The sequence below is a fragment of the Pleurodeles waltl genome, chromosome 3_1, assembly GCF_031143425.1.
Source record: "Pleurodeles waltl isolate 20211129_DDA chromosome 3_1, aPleWal1.hap1.20221129, whole genome shotgun sequence".
NCBI classification, from domain to species: Eukaryota; Metazoa; Chordata; class Amphibia; order Caudata; family Salamandridae; genus Pleurodeles; species Pleurodeles waltl.
In genome coordinates, this window is record NC_090440.1 from 1,475,683,306 (window position 1) to 1,475,704,695 (window position 21,390).

Consider the following 21,390-nt stretch of genomic DNA (forward strand, 5'->3'; position numbering starts at 1 on the left):
AGCGGGAAACTCCTAATGTCTCCGGCAAAACAAGGTCGCCGCCAAGGTGGAGGCCACCCTGTTGAGAGTTTGGTGGATAGAGTTTTCCATCTGCCAAACTCTTAATGAGGCCCTAAGTGTTGATTAGTGTGAGAACGTAGCCTCTTTCTACCATGGTTACCCCCACTTTTGGCCTGTTTTTGAGTGTGTGTCAGTGTGCTTTTACTGTGTCACCTGGATCCTGCTAGCCAGGACCCCTGTGCTCATAGGTAAAAACCTATATGTTTTTTCCTGTCTCACTGGGATCCAGCTGGTCAGGACCCCAGTGCTCATAGTTTATGGCCTATTGTATGTGTCTGTATAGTGCTTGACTGTGTCACTGCGGCATTGCTAATCAGAACCTCAGTGCTTATGCTCTCTCTGCTTTTAAATTTGTCACTGTAGGCTAGTTACTTCATTTACCAATTTCAATTGGCACACTGGACCCCCCCCCCTTATAATTCCCTAGTATATGGTACCTAGGTACCCAGGGTATTGGGGTTCCAGGAGATCCATATGGGCCTCTTGTGCCACCCATAGGGAGCTCAGACAAACCCTTGCACAGGCCTGCCATTGCAGCCTACAACAACAGCAACAAAGTATCCACAAGGGCTACTTTTCTTCTGCAACTTCAGCTCCAGCCAGCAACTGCAACCATTTCCATGGTGTGCACACTCTGGGGACTCCCTTTCTTCATCCTGCACCAAAAGGACCGAAGAAATCTCTTGTGGGCTGACAGAGTCACTCCCCTGCTCACGCAGGCACCTTCTCAGATGACTACCAGTACACTTGGACTCTCCCAGTGACGAGCGTGCTCCTAAGGACACAGAGGGTGGACCCCATCGACCCAGACTGTCCTGAGGTCCTACTGACGCAATTTGGAGGAGGTAAGACCTTGCCTTTCCTGAAAGCGGCGGTACCCCTGTGTACTAGGTCATCTTCACCTCCTGAGGCCTCTGTGAACTATTTGCAAAATTCCTTCGTGTACAGCCTGGCCCAGGTCCCCAGCACTACATCCTGCGATGCTCAACTCACTGAGTTGTTCTCCGGTGGCGTGGGACATTCCTTTGTTGTGCTGCACCAGCTGTGTTTTGCACCTCCTTTGTCCCCATGTCCTGGGACTCCTGTGAGTGCTGCCTGGCATCCTGAGGGCTCTCTAAAGTGCTCAGAGCCCCCTCTCCCTCCTCACCTAGAGTTGAGGCCCCCAGGTCCCTCCTGGGTCGAGCCAGTGCCATTTTGACACAAAACACATATTTGTCGTAAACAAGGCTTGTTGACAACTTCCAACATGAAATTACATCTGCATCCATATTCTCATCATGGGACATCTTTTGCATCATGCAAGAACCAGCTGGCATCTTCATAGGGTGCATTCCTGCAGTCTTCCACTAACTGGGGACTCTTCTTTTGCACCCTCTTCGGGGTTGGCAGGGGCTCCTGTCCTTCCTAGAACTTTTTTCGACTTCTGGACTTGGTCCCCTTCTTTTGCTGGTCTTCAGGTCTAGGAATCCAGCAGTTGTTGTTTGCATACTTGGTTGGTTACTGCAATAATCCATATCACAAGGTGTAGTGTGTCCTAAGGAAACTTGCAGTACTTTACTCCTGCTTTTCTGTGCTCTGGGGTGCGGTCATTTACTTACCTTTACTGTATTCTTACTTTCTCAGCGATTCTGCACACACTACACTTGTTAGGGGTGAATTCATGATTCACATTCCACTTTCTTAGTATATGGTGTGTGTTGCCCCTAGACCTCTTTCCTCCCATTGCATTCTATAGCATTCCCTATTGTTTGCACTGTTCTTTGACTAATTACTTGTCTAATTTTGGTGTCTAGTGTATATATTGTGTATAATGCTTACCTCCAGAAGGAGTATTGCCTCCAAGATATTTTTGGTACTGTGTTACCCAAATGAATACCTTTCTATTTGGAAACACTGAGTATTGTCTTTACTTGTGTAGTACTGTGTAACTATAAGTGGCATTGCATGAGCTTTGCATGTCTTCTAGTTTAGCCTAAGCTGCTCTGCTATAGCTACCTCTATTAGCCTAAGCTGCTAGAACACTACTACTTCACTATTAAGGGATAACTGGACCTGGTATAAGGTGTAAGTACCCAAGGTACCCACTACAAACGAGGCCAGCCTCCTACAATTAGCTAGTGGGTGTATCTAGCTCCATATTTTTTAGGTGCTGCTGTTTTTTCCATTGGCTTTTCTACATGTTTAGGCAATTAACCTTTTTTTAGAGATGGTATGGCAGGGAGTTTGGTTGTTGCTTGGTCAGGAACATTTGGTGCAATATATTTAAGTATCATTCCATTTGGCCCTTCTGAGCTTTTACTGCCCTCTTTTAACTCTAATGTAAAATATTTCTGACTTATCTTTCAGTAAAACAAGAGGATGGTTTTGTTCCCTAATGCTTTCAATTATTTCATTTTTTAGTGGTAGCCTTGCCAAGCATGCACACACATATTATTTGGTGCACTTCCTTTCTGGAAGTATATCTTGTTTAACTTAAAAACAGCTTCCAAGTTTGGAATTAATGTATTTCACTGCTTCTAACGTTTTATTTGTGGGTTTTAGAGTATGAAAATGTATTTAAAAAAAGACAATACATGATATGATATTTATTTTTACACTGAATGTATGCATGTTAACACATTCTCGCTATTGTGCTGAATTCATTTTAGTTCTTCATGTTTGCTTTGCGGGTCTGTTTGATGTTGTTTTGGCAAAGTTTTTTGCATTGTGGTAAGGGGAAGATATTTATTAGTTGTGTCTATTTTTCTAAATTAAAATTAATTTTGGAGTTTGTTTGTTTCACCCGATTTATATTACGTACAATCATTACTCTCACAATATTTATATCGTTGTGCCTTGGTTACAATATTTAATTTCTTGATCTGTTTTTGTATTCTGAATAATTTGATGTCTGTATAATTATTTTTGTTCTTGTAGATATTACACATGTATTTTGGAGAAATAAATATTTAGTAAAGTTGTAATTATATGTTATATTCACATAGTTTTAATTATTGATTTTTTTATCTTTCTTTTAATGTCAAACTTACTTTTTGTAGCGATTAGTGGTTTGTTGAAATGCTGAAGTCTTCTTTTATAGGTGTGTTGTCCAGCAGAGTGACTGCATCCTGCTTTAATTGTGTTTCAGGAAGAATTTTGAGGTACTTTTTTGGTGTTCTTTTCTACTCTTTTTTTAGATATTTTAAACAGCTATATTTCTTTTAAGTGGTCTTTACCGATTAAGGTCCTAGGACCGCCAAACTTGTGGTGGTGGTCAGACTGCTGCCAATGCTGCGGTCCAGCCTCCACATTATGACCATGGTGACCATGAAACTGTTGGACTGCCGGCACTGTTACTTTTTTGCTAGCCACCTCCCTGGCTGTACCGGCGGTCTTAATCAGCCAGGGAAGTGCAGCCCTTGGGATTATGAGTGCCCTCTCTGCCGGCTTTTACATGACAGTTGCACTGCCATGTAAAAGCTGGCGGAGATGGAGTCCCAGGGGCTCCATGGAGGCCCTGCACTGCCCATGCACTTGGCCCAATGCACTGCAACATTGCTGCCGGCATGATTATGAGCTGGCATCAATGATGTCGCTGTTTCCGGCTGGCTCAGCTGGAAACTCGTAATAGGGGCTACGAGAGGGCTGCCGCATAGGCAAAACCCAGACCGCTGGAGTTTGGCGGGCAGGCTTTTCCGCCTGCCAAACTCCTAATCAGGGCCAACGTATAGGGTAATGATATTTATGATTTCAATATTTTCAGGCAGTGTTTGTGTAGGTTTATATTACGTTTCTCACTATAGTGTCATACAGCCTATTTACCTTAGGATTTCATAGTTAATGACTAGCACCATCATTGTTTTACAAGAGGAAATTTGACTTTTTGATGAGGCATCTAAACAAGTAATTTTTCATATGCTTTCTGTTTCGAGTCACCAGGATTTATGAGGTGGGGACAGTTGCAATGTTTGTACCTGCTTAAAATGTGTTGTGATTTTCCTCACGTGCTTGTAGACATAATGCAACAGATTCAGGCAAATATTGATATTTGGAGTTTCAGATTTTCTATACGTTTTCCGATATCTGAAGAAACAGTGGCCTAATTGCTGATGAATAGGACATGTTTAAAAAATGCTTCCAAGTTGCATGACATTTGCTGCCTTTCTGTTTACTTGGGGACACCACAAAAAGCATTGTATCAACCGCAGGGTGAGCACATTTAAATACCGTTCAGATTGCTTACGTCTGTGCTCTGCTTGTAAGAGGCAGCTTCACTCTTCCACACTCCATTTAGCTTACCCTCACTCATGCACAGTACTCAAATAATATTTTAAATGCACACCAGGCAATTCTACCATGCTTCATCATATTCTTCATATTCACCACTCTCCCTCAAGACTTCACAACCCATTATAATTAGCACTCACAGAACGAATTAAAATGGTTGCTAATCAGACTGTAGGAGAAGGGACACAAAGGGGTATATTTACAAGAAAGTTGAGCAACGGTCCCGATGCGCCACTTTTTTTGCGTCCCTCTACCCCACCTAACCACACCATGGTTGTCCTTTATTAACAGTACGGTGCACCATGGCGGCCATTAGGACAATAGCAACAACACTTTTTATGATATTGTGGCCTTTGCTTCATTAGCGTAAAAAATGTTGATGCTAGTGCAGCAAAGGACTGGAAGGCCCATTGATTAAAATAGTTGCGTCATTTTAATGCCTGCTCTGAACAGGCGTTAAAAATTACGGAAAAAAGGAGCAAATGTAAATATCACTGGTGAAGTGCAAAGCAGAAGTCTTTTTTAGGGTTTTGTCTAATTGCAAAGTCTTCCATCAAGCAGGTATCAACTGTTTGTGAAACTGAACATTTGGAAGGAATGGAAAGAGCTTGATAATTCCACCCAAGCACATATATTTTGATGTATAACCTTACCTTCTATACCTGCTAAAATAATATATATTGTGCAAGTAACGAAAACAAAAGAATAGTTTTAATGGACATAGTACAAACCTTGCTTGTTTTCTCTGAATAGGGCATTCTCCTGATCTGCTTCTATCGTCATGCGCTAATTACTGACTGTCTGTGGTGTTTCTAACAGTTTTTAGATAATTTCTTGCATCGCATTGTAGAACTGTATTTGGTTGCCTTCCAAACTACACAGAAGCAACCTTCTCCAATGTTTGTGTGAGGTTATAAATGCACCTATGCCTCCAACCGAGCTCTACAGCAGCCCTTCCCTTACTTCGGTACTACCTATTATTGTGACAAAGCAAACGACAACGACTATAATCTTTCTCACGAAGTCATACAATGACTAGATAATCTACTCAGGTTTGAAATTGTCTTTATTTTTTTGTGGGTAGGTTATTCATGCCATACAAAAGCTGTATGTTCAGATAGCATTAGCTTGCTCAAAACTATTTTTAGCAAATGACAGAGATACAAAAACAGCATAGATTATTGGCAATGCTGCAACCCCAGTGGGAAAGTGAGTCTGACTAAAATCAATAATGAAGATGCCACATTCTGAGCACTGACCTACCACAGCAGCAGGAAGCATCCTCTACCTACCCCAAGCAAGGTCACAAAGTATATTGTTAATTACAGCATCTTCAGCAATAAAAAAAATAAACCACTATTGAGTTCCCCGGCTTTCACATTAGTCTGTGCCTTTTCCAAACTCTGCAAAATGCACTGTCGCTGAAAAGGAATGGCACATTAGGTATTTGTGAGAAAAGAACAATGGTGGAAAACAATACCATGAATGCCTCGTGAGTCTCTGTGCCTTCAGAATGCCAATCTAAAAAACAGAAAAATATAATTTGTGAAAAATAATGAATTCAAATGAGGTGCTTTTGCGCACAATTATTTACTTATTGACACTGATGTAGTCAGGGTCAGGGTGGCACGGAGAAAAGGCCTGGGCACCGAAATAAAAATGGTCCTATTACTGATTCAGAGAGCTAAAAAGTGCCCCTTGATGCAAATTGGGACAGTGTTACCAATTACTGCTTGATTTCCCTATTGACCAGTACAACCCTGGTTGCAGTTTTAGAGAAAATGAAGCTGCATCTAACTCAAGCTATTTTTTTCAGATCTTGTCGACTGTTAAGTTAAGGTTATGGCTCAAGTTACCTAATTTACACCTGTCACGTTTTCAGAAAACAATTCCTGACAGGCATAAGTGGATATACCACTGCGAAGTTGTCCAACAGGTCTGCGTAATCTGCAGTTGTAAATTCGATCTAAGGGGTGTAACATTAGCGTTACACTACATAGTTTACCTCGTAAGTTTGTGAAAGTGAAAAAACGTACGCCTGTGAGAATTCGCAAATAAAAATCCAATCCCTTCCCTCCTTAGAAATGGCCTGATAGTTTATCCAGCCAAGTGCTGGAGCAATTTGTCTTCCACATAGGGTGCTCACCTGGCACGGAGGCAAATCCTGGGCAGTGACCATAAATATTCAGGACAAACGGTCAAAATTCAGGACAAAAATTCAGAACAAAGAGTTAGTTTTGCGGGAACATTTTAATAGGTCCGGCAATTGTATACAAGTAAGTAAACACATATGATAGCAGGTTACTTTTTCTTTGATCTGTTTAATGCATATCACAACTGAGAAAATAATCCAATGTAAATAGACGTATTTAACAGTTAAAAAACTAGCAAACATGTATTTTAAATAGAATGTGACAGAGTTTGTCATTTGAGAGATAGTGTGTTTGTGAAAACTAGTCGAGGCTTTGAGCCAAACTCTCCCCAGTTCTAACTGCTCTACCCCTGCTTGTACAACCTTAGAAATGGCTTATGGCCTGATTATGAGTCTGGCAGTCTCAAAATCACCAGACTTGTGGTGACAGTCAGACTGCTGCAGCTGTGGCAGGGGTTCCCCTGCCCAACACCCTTGAAATGTGCGCTGTCTGCTATGCTGCAGTATGGTCTACATCTCAGTTATGAGCAGGTAACAATGCTGCTGCACTTTTCTCACCAGGCTCATGTGTGGAAACATTGGTTTCCACCCGTTAGCCCAGTGGAAAAGTAGTAATTGGGCCGGTGGGGAGACCATGGTGGTCTCCTCGTCGGGAATTTGGCAGTTGGATGTTTCCGACTGCCAAACTAGTAATGACCCTTTAGTCTTTGGAAGTAACATCAAGGACTTGTGCTATGCAGGACTGCACCATGATAAAACATAAACAAGCATTAGCAAAGCCAATAGGTTTGGGACATGAAATTGAGTGCCAGAAACAACATTACATAATGTGACTATTGTAGCGAAAATCAATTAAAATATGATTATATTGTGTATGCATGGGCCTGGTTGACCTTTTGAGCCTTTGACACTCTAAAGAACAACAATTCATGTTTACTCTGGGGGTCACACAGATTTTTCTAGGCATGACTACTTACTAAATGCACTCATCAACTCTGGATGCATTATGAATACACATGCCACTTACAGAGGCCTGTCAGATCATTCTCCATTGACACTCAAGCTTGATCTTAGTGGGCAAAGGGAACAGATGTGGTGGAGATTTAGCGCTTGGTTGCTGACTGTAGCAAATCCTTTGGTCCAGCTGATGACCTATATCAACACTTTCAAATTATTGTAGGGACAATGCCCTACCCACAGATATTATGGGAAGCATTCACACCTATGGCATGAGGCCCTGTGATTATTTGTACAGTAGACCACCATCACTTCTGCCAGGAAACTATGGCATAAGAGGCAGGGCTATTTGATCTGGAAACATGATTTCCTAATTTACATACACCTGATTTACTTTCAAACATAGCACACCACAAATGTTCCCTATGTCAGACTCACCTAAATGAAAATTGGTATTTTTGGCTGGTGATAAAACACCACTTCTACCATTAGAGAAACAGATTAGACAAGCTTCTTTGTTGGCTCACTAAACAAGTCGATCCCAGTCATCTCTGTGGGCAAATCCTAGACACCAAAGGCAGCTCAATTTCCGAGCATTGACAGCTCCCTCAGACTTTTGCTTATTGTTATTGAATCTTGTGTATAATGTTCGTAGTCTTCATGGGAAGGAAATGCTGAACATTGTGTCTGACTTTTCCATGTGATCCTTTTCTTTTGACAAAGACAACCCTGACAAACTCATCATCACTACAGAGCTGTGCAAGGCACTCACCCATCTTCAAAAAGGGAAAACAGTGATCCCCAATGGCTGCACAGTGGAGTTTTTTAAATGCCTCTTGGGTAAGGTAATCTCACATTTATTTGCACTGTTCAATATCTCTGTGGTGGTAGGTCAGCTGAAGTATGACCTGGGAGAGGCTGAGATTACTATGATACGCAAGCCCGAGGGCTACTTGAGTTCTGCCTTTAATACAGACCTATCTCTCTGCCAAACCTGAAGATCAAAGTACTTGCGAAAGTATTAGCAAACTGCCTTAATCTTGTGATTAGTCTCTCTGTAAACCTAAATCCGAGTGGGTTTATGACTAACTAGTCTACAAGGAATAACATTTGGGGACTTCATTATATAATGGCACTGGACCATGTTACTCTACTTAATGTAAAATTAAAGAAAGCTGTTAACTCCATAAACTGTGACTTACTCTTTGTCATCCATGCAAAGATAAACTTTGGGCTAAGCTTTGGCCAGTGCATCTAGCTCATCTACATGCAATTCACAGTTGGGGTCTGTATTAATGGAACACTCTCCCATCACTTCCCAATAGAGTGGAGAATGAGGCATGGCTGCCCCTTATCCCTGCTCTTATTTGTCTTCACCATAGAACCTCTAGAAGTATGGTTCTACAATGTGTTTAAATTACAGACTTTCACTGATCCAGAGATAAGGAGTGCTATTTTTGCAGATTATCTCTTTCTTTACCTTCAATATCCCACTGAGTGTGGTCTGCAGGCCCTTGAAATATAGCATATAGGTGGAAAATGTTGTGTCTCTTGACTAATAGAGCCAAATTAGTTTTCCAAATGATCGAGGGTGATACAATGATGATGCACTGGCTTCAGGCTTTAAAGATGGGACTGCTGGTTTTAGATTCCTTCTCATCTATGTATCAATAGTTGAGATGAGTGAATGCAAAGGAAATAAGACCCAGCTGCTGTATGATTCCTCGGAAAGACATTCTATGCTGGTCTGCCCTTCATTTATCCTTGATGAGGCAAAGCCCCATAATTCAAAAGGTGATGCTCCTTTGAATGCTGTACCAACTCCAGAATTATCCATGTAATATCCTCTGTTACTTGCAGAGGAATATATATGGAATGGGCTTCCAAGACAATTTGTTTGTGGAATGAGTGGCCATTATATAGACCACTCAGAGGTGAAACATTATGACTGCACACAGTATTAAAAGACCATTTCCTAGTAGGCTTATGGATTAGGACATGTCAGGCATCTCCAAATTAGGGGGATCATGATAAAGAATAATATTGTCTACTCATTTGCCAAGCTATTCTCTGAATTTGAGCTTAATAAATGTAAGTTCTGTTAAACCTGGCATCGATGGTGCGGGCTCCCCTAACATTTTGCCTCTGCTTCCCTGGTTATTGCTGTGTGCTGGACTCTGTTTTTGTTGCTTTTTTGTTACTCTGGGCACTTTACCACTGCTGACCAGTGCTAAAGTGCCAGGGCTCCGTATGTGAAATTATAGGGGACCGCCAACACACCGCCGCAGCTGCGGAATTCCGCCACAGCTATTATGACCCACAGCTCGGATTCTGCCAAAATTTAGACACCCACACAAGACGTGGGACAGAAGGCCAGATAGAGACACCACCAGAAACAACACTAGAATCCACAGGCACTCAACACCATCACTCACACAACACACCCCTAAAGATCACCCCACACATCACAACACACCCCACCCCACACATCACCCACACCACACCATGGCACTGCAAAGACACCCCAGGTTTTCTGAGGAGGAGTTCAGGGTCATGGTGGAGGAAATTATTTGAGTCGAGCCACAGCTATTCGGATCACAGGTGCAGCACATCACCATAGCTAGGAAGCTGGAGCTATGGCGCAGAATCGTTGACAGGGTCAACGCAGTGGGACAGCACCCAAGAACACTGGATGACATCAGGAAGAGGTGGAACGACCTACGGGGGAAGGTGCGTTCCGTGGTCTCAAGACACCAGATTGCAGTTCAGAGGACTGGCGGCAGACCCCCACCTCCTCCCCCACAACTAACAACTTGGGAGTAGCAGGTCTTGGCTATACTGCATCCTGAGGGCCTCGCAGGTGTAGCTGGAGCAATGGACTCTGCTAAGTCAAATCTTAACTACTTCATCCCCCACCCTACCTGCATGCTATCACATACCCCCACCCTCGCCCTCACCCCCATCACTCCAACTCCTCACACATGTCCCACTATCACAAACCACACATCCCAAACCCAAGCCCTGCATGCAACACCAAAGCATGGGCACCCATCACCAAGGCATTGCCACTGCACATACCCATACAACCCCTTAAACCATTACCACACAAGGTCCCACACAAGAATGCAAGCACTGGGGTACACGGTCACCCACCCATTGCACACCATGACACATACAGATGCAATAATCATGCCTTAACACCCCTGCAGGGCCCCTACCCAAAGTCACCGGACAGGAGGGTCCAGACATGTCCACTCCACCCACAGAAGAGGCCCACAGTGATGACAGCATCTCTGTCCAACTGGATCTAGATGACCAGCCCGGACAATCTGGGACCTCGGGACAGTCGGTTCCCCTCACACAGTCACAGGCCACTAGAGAGCTTCCCCCCTCTGGGAACACCAGCACAGCACCCACCCAGTGGGCCCATACCTCTGTCCCCAAGACACGTCAAGCAGCAGTGTGTCCACCACTACAGGGAACCCAGGCTAACCCACCACCCCAACAACACCAGGGACCTGGGGGCAGTGGTAGTGGGCACACGGTTCAGGGGACAGAGGACCAGGAACACAGGGGAACTGGGAGGGCTGCTGTGCGACAGGGGGAGGACCGGCCCAGGGAACCCACTTTCCACGAGCTCCTCTCCACCTTCATGGGATCCTACCACCATTCCCAGGAGACGATGGCAACTGTACTGGCCAAGTTTCAGGATCTCCAGCGGCTGCAGGAGGAACAGTATTTGGGGTTCAGGGAGGAACTCAAATCCATCAATCCCATCCTGGGCACCATTGTAGGGGTGCTGAAGGAACTCGTCAACACCAGGAGGGACCCTGTGGCACAACAAGGGGCCCCTGACACTAGCCTGGACGATGAACTGCCCATCACCTCCGCCAGCACTAGTGGACAGGAGTCACCGCCACAGGACCACGACACCAGCACCCCACCCCCTGCAGATGGAGAACCACCCCACAAACGGTCCCTGAGATCCAGGACAAAGACAAAGAACAATGCCAAGACCCCCGCCAAGAAATGAGACCACCCTGATTGTCATCCTTCTGTCCCACTTTGTCACCCTGTCCTTAAACTACCCTAGCTCCACTTCCTATGCCCCTTTGGACAATGCACCTGTGAGACTAATAGACTGGACTCTGCCATGGACATTCCTCCACCATCACCTCTGACCAATTTACAACCGCCTCCACTATTTTGCACTTAAATAAATACCCTTAAACCACAAAACAATCTGGAGTCAGTCTGTGCTTTCGAAAACATGTATTTGCAATAAAGGTGGAAAAATACTATATCCAATGTATTGTCAACATACCTATGTCACACAGCTCTAGTTCATGCGGAAACAAAGCAGATGTCACACAGTGGGACCCACATCTGTGAAATAGAAAGGGAAAGTGATAAATCAGGGTCCATACACTGGGTGAAAGTGACAGGCAGATGAGAGGTAGAAGAATTATATCAGATGTAGCAGGCAGTGTTGTCTTCTTACCTGTGTCTCACTGGAAGTATTGAAAAATCACTGTGTCCTGTTGTCGATACGCACCGCCGCGGACATCACCGCCATTTTCTCACTGTTCACTCACTTGATACCTGATCTTCGACAGGAGAGGACCTACACTGCAAGTGCTGCTGTGACCTCAGTCAGGAAGAGACAATGGCTCATGTGTCTGGGGAGAGGGCCCCTGCCTTCAGAATGGAGGAGTTGGAGAAACTAGTGAATGGGGTCATCCCCCAGTACACGCTACTCTACGGTCCTCCAGACAAACAGGTATGTACACTGTGAGCATGCCGAATGGGCAATGCCTGTGTGGAGTGGTGTAGATGAAAGATAGGGGTGGGGGACAAAGAGGTGTGCATGAAATGACGGTGAGTGCATGTGCGTCTTGGCAATCGTAGGGATGCCGGCCAATTACTGTGACAGTGCGCACGGTTATATCTTCTCCTTTTCCCCTGTACTATTCGTTTAGGTCAGCGCCCACCAGAAGAAGGATATTTGGCGTGCCATCGCCAAGGAAGTCCGGACCCTGGGGGTCCATCACAGACGGAGCACCCACTGCCAGAAAAGATGGGAGGACATTCGCCGCTGGAGCAAGAAGATGGCGGAGGCCCAGCTGGGGATGGCCTCCCAACGTGGGAGGGGTGCCCGTCGCACCATGACCCCCCTGATGTCCTGGATCCTGGCGGTGACATATCCAAGTTGGATGGGTGGTTGAGGGCATCACAGCAGCCACAAGGGGGTGAGTACACTCTCATTCTGCTGATTCAGCACGCATTGTAGGTATCTGGGTGGGGGGTGGCTGTGGGTTCCCCTAGGCCAGGGTGACTTTAGTAGGCAAGGTCCCTTCTTAGGGCAGGCCATGTGGCACCCCACCCCACTTGTGTTCAGAGCCAACTACACCTAGTCAGGCTCCTGTGACTTCCATGTGTGCATGAATCAGGCATCGGCCTTGTACTCATGTCCCTGTGATTAATTAGGGAACTCAAAGTGCGCGGCGTAGTGCACGGGGCTTCCGTGTCTGTAGTGTCCGCCAACTGTAGCAGTATTTCATGCACTCAACCTGTCTTTCTTCTGTATTCCCCCCCCTTTTTGTGGTCTCCCTGTTCTTGTGTACAGATACATCCACTACCTCAATCCTTGGCAGGATGAAGCACTCTGGTCACCAAGCCCCCTCCAGAACCAGTGGAGATTCTCATCCTCTACCTCAGTCCTTGGCAGGGTGAAGCATTCTGGGCACCAAGTCCCCTCCAGAACCAGTGGAGAAAGTCATCCACTACCTCAGTCCTTGGCAGGATGAAGCACTCTGGGCACAAAGCCCCCTCCAGAACCAGTGGAGATCCACATCTACTACCAAAGCCCCCTCCAGCACCAGTGGAGACTGTTATCCACTTGTGAGACTGTGGCTTTGCACTCCCCAGGATACAGCAGTGGGCAAACCACCCACTGTAATGACTTGCAAGACTGTGGCTTTGCACTCCCCAGGATACAGCAGTGGGCAAACCACCCACTGTAAAGACTTGTGAGACTGTGGCTTTGCACTCCCCAGGATACAGCAGTGGGCAAACCACCCACTGTAAAGACTTGTGAGACTGTGCCCGTGCACTCCCCAGGATACAGCAGTGGGCATGGAGCCCCCTCGTGGATCTGGCATTGTGCACTCATCCGGCTGAGGTGCCTCCCCTTCCCTTCCCCCTGAGGTGCCTGTTGTATTTCTATCTAATGCCCCAGCAGTGTTCTCTCCGTTTTGATTGGGCATCTTGTGTGGGCCTCGCCCATGCATTTTGGGCCCAGTGGCCCATGGACTTTAATAGTGGAATACCTTGGACTTGTATTCTTGGTGTTTATAGTGTAAGTATATATATATTTTTGATTACTGTATTTTAATAAATTTACAAACGTTCAACTCATTTCCTTTTGTCCTTGCATTCTTCCGGGGGGGTTGTAAATGTAATCTATCAACATGTACTTGTGTGTGTGTTGTAGTAGGTGAGGGTGGGGGTGGGAGTGTTGCTTTTTGTGTGTGTGTGTGTGTGTGTCACTCTTTTTTCTCTCCCCCCTCCCCTATGTCGTGGGTGCAGTACTCATCGTGGTCTTCAACGCTGTCTTTGATGTTCCTGGTAGATGAGCAGGAAGACAAAGGCTGGGAGTATCTGGAGCTCGGGTTCCATGGCGTCCTGGTTCCTTGTGGCGTATGTAGAGGTGAGCGTTTTCCCTTCCAAGTCCTGTTTCCGCCGTGTTTTGTTCACGGTGAATCCGCCCCCGGAAAAGGTGGCGGATTGGACTGTTGTAATACAGTGGGCAGAACCTTGTCTTCCGCCTGTCTGTTGGTGGTTACCGCCGCGGTGTTTGTTTGTATCTCCGTGGCGGTCGGAGTATTAAAGTGGCTGTCTATGTTGGCGGTTTCCACAACGGTCGTGATTAAAAAAATTTTACCGCCGGCCTGTTGCTGGTTTTACCGCCGCTTTAACACCGACCGCCAGGGTTGTAATGACCACCTATAAGTGTAACTGGCTTTCCATGATTGACATATTTGATTTACTAGTAAGTCCCTAGTAAAGTGCACTAGAGGTGCCCACGGCCTGTAAATCAAATGCTACTAGTGGGCCTGCAGCACCGATTGTACTACCTACAGCAGTAGCCCTGTAAATCTTTCTCAGACCTGTCCCTTCAGTGTCTGTATGTGCAGTTTTTTTAACGTGCCATTTCGACTTGGCAAGTGTGTACACTTGCCAAGTCTAAACCTTTCCTTTTTATACATGTAAGGCACCCCTAAGGTAGGCCCTGGTAAGCCCAAGGGGCAGGGTGCCGTGTATGTTAAAGGTGGGTCATGTACTGATGTGTTTTACATGCCCTAACAGTGAAATACTACCAAATTAGTTTTTCACTGTTGCACGCCCTATCTCTCTCATAGGTTAACATAGGGGCTGCTTTAAACATTCTTAAAGTGTAAGTTCCCTTTGAGAGCAGATGGAAATATGGAGTTTGGGTCTCTGAAATCACAATTTAAAAACACTTCTTTTAGTGAAGTTGTTTTTAGATTGTTTGTTGAAACTGCCACTTTTAGAAAGTAGGCATTTTCTTGCTTTAATCATTCTGCCTGTTTGTGGATTCCCTGTCTGGGTCAGACTGACAGTTGGGCTGTTTGTGAATCCTCTCTAGATAGTGACACAACAGGAGTTGGGGTGTAGCCTGCATGTCCTGACGAGCCACCTGGGCTACAGTGGAAGGATGAGTGGTCTCTTACACCTGAAAGGGCTGGGTCTGCCCTCACACAATGCAGTCTCCAACACCCTGGCATGTGTCTGGGATCTGGCCTAGGCAAGGCAGGATCTTGTGAACAACAGAGATTTTCCTTTGAGGTTTGCTTACTTCAAAGGCAGAAAGGGGTATAATTAGTGGCCCTAAAACCCCGTACTTCAGATTTTTTTCAGGATCACTTCTGGATTCAAGAGGAACCTCTGCCAAGGGGAAGAGCTGAAGAGCTGAGTAGGAGTGCTGCCCCTGCCTGTGACTGTGCTTTGTTGGGCTATCCTGCAGTTGCTGCAGTTGCTGCCTCTGCCGGTGAAAGGGGACAAAGACTGGGCTTTGTTGTGAATTCCTGCTTGTGACAAATCTCCAAGGGCTTGGACTGAGAGTGTCTCCTGTTTTGAAGTGTCAGGGCCATAAAAGACTTCCTCTGCCAGCACCTGGACTCCTTGCTGAGACACCTGCCCTGCCAAATGGTGCCCCATCCAGTCCTTAGGCCCTTGAAAGGTAAAGTTGGCAGAACAAGGACTGATAAATGGCGCGTCACCTGCTTTGTGGCTAAAATCAGTGCTCCACCTGCATTGTGACTGGGAGATCGATACATCACAGCTGGAGAGATGATCCAACACCTGCTTGCGACTGCTGATAATGATGCAAACCCAACGCAGGGCGGTTTTCCAACACTGTGCGACCAAATTTCACAAGCATCAGCGCTAGGTATCAAAGTCATTGTGAACCAGCGTGGTTCCAAGGTGCCTCGTCTGGAAATCGATGCATCGCTGTCTTACAAGGGAGAAAAACAACGCATTGTCTACGCGACCGGAGAAGAAATGATGCACGGCCTCACTTGCGAAGCAAGGAATCGACACATTGCTGACTTTTCCGACCCACGCTCGCATGTACAGCTTTAGTTTTGATGCAAACCAGGTACTTTGTGTCACAAAAACCTTTCCATTGTTTTCTATCTTTCTTATCTTGAGTTGTGTATTTTGGATTTTTGTTGTGTTGGTCTTGTTCAATTTAGAGAACTATTACCTATTTTTCTAAACTGGTGTGCTGTCCATTTTGTAGCGCTTTCACTGTATTACTGTGTGTGCTGGTACAGACACTTTAAACACTGCCTTTGAGTTAAACCTGACTGCTTGTGCCACGCTACCAAGTGGGTGAGCAGGGGTTATCCAAGTGTGTACCTAGAGCACCCTGACGAGAGTGATGGCCCCTGCTTGGACAGAGTGCAAACTGACTGCCAACCAGAGACCCCATTTCTAACAAGTTCCTTACAAACTTACAGCTTTGCCATGACAATGTCTCATACCTGAACTCGCCCTCCTAGATTTTAACCAACTGGTAGCTAAACTACTGATGGGTGTACTGGTCAGGCATACATATTTTAGCTACACATATCACTCTTAATCAGCACCCCCAATTACCTTTTTACACTGAGTAAGGCTTTGGAGACAGACCTTGGCCTACTCAATGAAAAGGAGTTGTGAGACGCCTTGATGGCTCCAATAAAGGAGTCAATCTCATCTGAATTCAGATGAATCCATTTCAAGTACCTCCATTATATCTTTTTGATACAAAAGATGCTCTGGAGCTTCTAATATGGCTCCTACCAGTGATGGTGGATGACACTTGAAAGTGGTGGGGCCTAAACGCTGTGGATGAGTGTTGTGCAGTGGTTTCCAGTGTGAGGCACCAGAACTTATGTTTGTGGGTTGGCACTTATTTTTCTGCCTCAAGCATTCACTGTGAGCAAAATGCACATATGTGAAAGATGGAGGAAGAGAATAAACGAAAAAGTGTCACAAAGGGAGAAAGCAGAAAGCTGCAAGGGTGAGCTGAAGGGGCAGAGTGTGCCTGTAAATGGATTAAAGAGGCCCGAGATGGCTTTAGGATTACACCAAATCAACATTCTGTGCTCGCACATTTAAATGCAGAAGCCGCATGTTTCAGAGGAGAGGTTTTGGCACCGGTACATTTTTCTTTACAATTTAAGCAATGGTGTTGTGTCAAAATTGAAGCAAGCGTGCCAGATTGACAAAAGGGGAGCTGGAGGGGGTCAAACCCCAAGACAATTTTGAAACAAAAATAGTAAATGGTGCCATTTAGAGCAAATTTCAGTAAGCCACAACATTTATAAATTAATTGAAAACGTGTAGTCTTGAAATAATTAAACACTTTAAAAACTGTTCCATATCTTATTGTATTCTTGCTTCCATCCATGCCATCCATTTTGGCTTACTGCAACATTTTAAAACACAAGGGTTGCCCGATGAACATATCACCCTTGATTTATCAACACATAGGCTTCTCTTCAGTTGAAGAGAAGTAACTCACAAATGCCATTGGTGCTCCCTGTAAACAAACAAATTGCCAACGTTTTAAAGTGGCCTACCTTGGACTAGAAGAAGCCCAAAGTGGGCACTTCACAGCTCAGTAGCTCTGCTGAAATCAAATGCTTGTTTTCTTTGTAGCAAACCATAGACATCTACAAACAAGTGCAGGCCAGGTCATAAATGTAATTTCCATTTACATGATGATGCCATTGTTCTTTTTAATTTATTACTGTTGTTGGTGCAGTGCATATGGCGCTTTGATCATTATCTGCAGTGTTTCTGCTCTCACATGTACTATACAGGGATTAGTGTGACACAGGGCAAGTAGAGGGCTGGGTTGGAAGCTGGCGCTATGGACAATTCACCTGTCCTGTCTCGGTACGGTGAGAGGTATTTGTGCCTAGAGGATTGTGTTAGACACATGCTTGCACTATGGACGACTCACCCGTCTGCACTGGCACTGGAGGAGGCAGGGAGGAAGAAGAGAGAGGAGGAGGGAGAGAGGAAGAGGAGTGGCGGGAGAAAGCAGAGGGAAAGAAGAGAGGGGAGGGAATAAGACTGGAGGGATAGAGGAGAAAGATGAGGGAGAGAGGAGGAAGAGTTCAGGGAGAAAGGAGGGTGGGAGCAGGGAGAAGTGGAGGGAGCTAGAAAGGAAACAGAATGGAGTGAGAAAGAAGAGAGTAAGGAGAGAATTGCCAAGACACCACAGCAAGCGTCTGTAGCTTAAAAAATTCATGCACAATCGAAATACAATACATGAATACCTCCTCAGTCAACATAACATTTGTAATGTAAAAACAGTACTTGCTTGCCCTACTCTGTGTGTTCTTCACTCAGTGCAGAGTCAGTAACTGCTGGGATCAATCAGGCCTCCGAGGCCAGTCTCTCAGGTGGGCCAGGGCACATGAACAGACTGTTCTCAGAGGGCATCGTTTGTGACTTCAGGAGGTTTGAGAGCTGGACTTGGGTGGATGTGACAAGCGCTGTGAGGACACACCCTGTGTCTGTGCAAATGCTATGCACTGCTTTCCTGGGATGCTTGAAGATGTTTGTAGCAGGCAGCCTTCCTATGGCTCCTGCTCCTCCAGCCCTCGCCTTTCCTGCTGTGCGTTGGGCATGCCCACTGACACTCCTGCCCTGGCTCCCTCATGAAAAGGCTAGTCTTGCCCTCCTCATGTCTCTTCAGCCTATCTGGAAGCTGCTTCCATGCTGTTTATATTAGAAAACAGCATGAAAACAGCACCAGGGTTAGCAGGGACAGGGAAAACCTAGGTGACTGGTGAGGCTGAGGCTGAAACCCTCAGCTCCCTAATAGTGCCGGGATAGAAGGGGCCTCAGGTGCGCATGTCAGGATGATCGTAGAAAGTCACCCATCCAACCAGACATGTGCACTAACACTGCAATTAAGCACAGACGCAGGCAACCTATCAATAATTAAGCCCCATCCCTGCCCTCATAATGCACACTTATGATTAACCTCTTTAGTGCGGGACGCCCACACTACCTCCCTGGTGCGGGTCATGGAAGATCTTCTGTGCTCCCCCGCAGCACACCGGCCCCTTGTTTTCTCCATCTCAGGGGCAAAATAAAAAAAATGAAATTGACAGGGGATCACCTGTGAGCGTGACGATCCCCTGTGAGGGAAATCATTTTTTTAATATTTAATATATATATTTTTTTAATAGTTGTATGGTTTCCCATACAGCTACTAAAAATATCTATCTATCTATCTATCTATCTATCTATCTATCTATCTATCTATCTATCTATCTATCTATCTATCCATCTATCTATCTATCTATCTATATATATATATATATATAGATAGATATATCTATAAAGATAGATATGGATATATATAGATCTCTACATTTATATATATATATATATATATATATATATATATATATATATCAAATCCCTTTCAGGGTTAGAGTGACGCATAAGTTATGCAAAAAAGAAAAGAGAACTCTGGGTAGTTCCAAGGTTAGGTGGAAAGCACCTCCAATTAGGAGCACCCTGCAACACCAGCGATACTATAGATTTGCTCACCTCAAATATCTGATTATCTAGCAAAGTTTTTAAGCATAGCATGGTCCATGCCGAGCTAGATAAGGACAAAGGTGGTCATTCTGACCTCGGCGGTAAAAGGCGCCTACCGCCGGTCAGAAATCCTCCATAATCCCGCCGCGGTCGCGGAAACCCGCCACGGTCATTCTGACCCGCAGAAGGCAAACCTCCGAAAATCCGACCGCCACAACAGACCGCCAGACCAGCGGTCGACGGAAAAGTGGAGGTGACAAAACCTCCACCGTCACGCCAACAGAAATACGCCCATGCCATTACGACCCACGAATCCACGCGGCGGTCATTCAAACGCGGTATTCCATTGGCGGGACACACCGCCGCGGTCAGAATACACACAAACGAACAAAACTCAGCCACATTGGACGATTTGAATCCCACACACCTGATACACATACACACACCACTCCCACACACACAATACAATATAAAACACCCACCCACATCACCCACAAACCCCTACGCTAAAAAATTCGTAAAGAAGGCAAGAGCGAGACACCAGCATCCAAAAAATAACAGCCACAGCCACTCAACACCATCACCCACACACTATCCACACACAAAACAACACACACCACCACACTCAACTCACTTAAATACACATACTCCACCCCACACATCATACACACCACCCCATGGCACCCCAAAGACAACCCCGCTTCACAGACGAAGAACTCAGGGTCATGGTGGAGGAAATCGTTCGGGTAGAGCCCCAGCTGTTCGGCACACAGATACAATACACCAGCATTGCCCGGAGGACGGAGCTATGGCAGAGGATTGTCGACAGGGTGAACGCAGTGGGACAGCACCCCAGAAATCGGGAAGACATCAGGAAGCGATGGAACGACCTACGGGGGAAGGTGCGTTCCATGGTATCCAGGCACAACATCGCCGTGCAGAAGACTGGCGGAGGACCCCCACCTCAACCCCCACAATTCACATCATGGGAGGAGGAAGTCTTGAACATCCTGCATCCTGACGGCCTCGCAGGAGTCGGCGGAGGAATGGATACTGGTAAGTTGAAGCTTCAATACTGCTTCCCCCCCACCTGCATGCCAAATCATACCCCAACCCTCACCCCCATCCTCGAACCCCACCCTCACCCCCATCCTCGAACCCCACCCTCACCCCCACCCCCACCACCATCCTCACCCCCACCACCATCCTCACCCCCACCCCCAGCACACCTATTCCCCGCCAATGTCTCACCATCACAACCCACACATCCCAAAACCTAGGCCTGCATGCGTCCACTAAGCATGGACACCCATCACCAAAGAATGCCCAATGCATATACACATCCCCCCCACAAGCCACCCTCACCAAAGCCCCCACACACGAATGCCAGCACTTGGGGACACGAGAACCCACAGATACACCCATATGCCACACATTGAAACTATAACCATACCTCTATACCCCTGCAGGACCCGACCGTCAACACACCGCGGCGGAGGGGCCAGAATTCTCCACACCCCCCACCCAAGAGGCCGTCAGCGATGACAGCAGCTCTGTCGACCTGGACACCGATGACCAGCCCGGACCATCGGGGACCTCTGGACAGTCGGTTCCCCTCACACAGGCCCAGGCCACTACAGACCCAAACCCCTCTGGGAACACCAGCACAGCTCCCACCCAGCGGGCCCATGCCTCTGTCTCCAGGGCGCGTCAATCTGCGGTGTGTCTACCACTACAGGGCACCCAGGATAACCCACCACCCCAACAACAACAGGGATCTGGGGGCAGTGGTAGTGGGCACACCGGCCAGGGGGCAG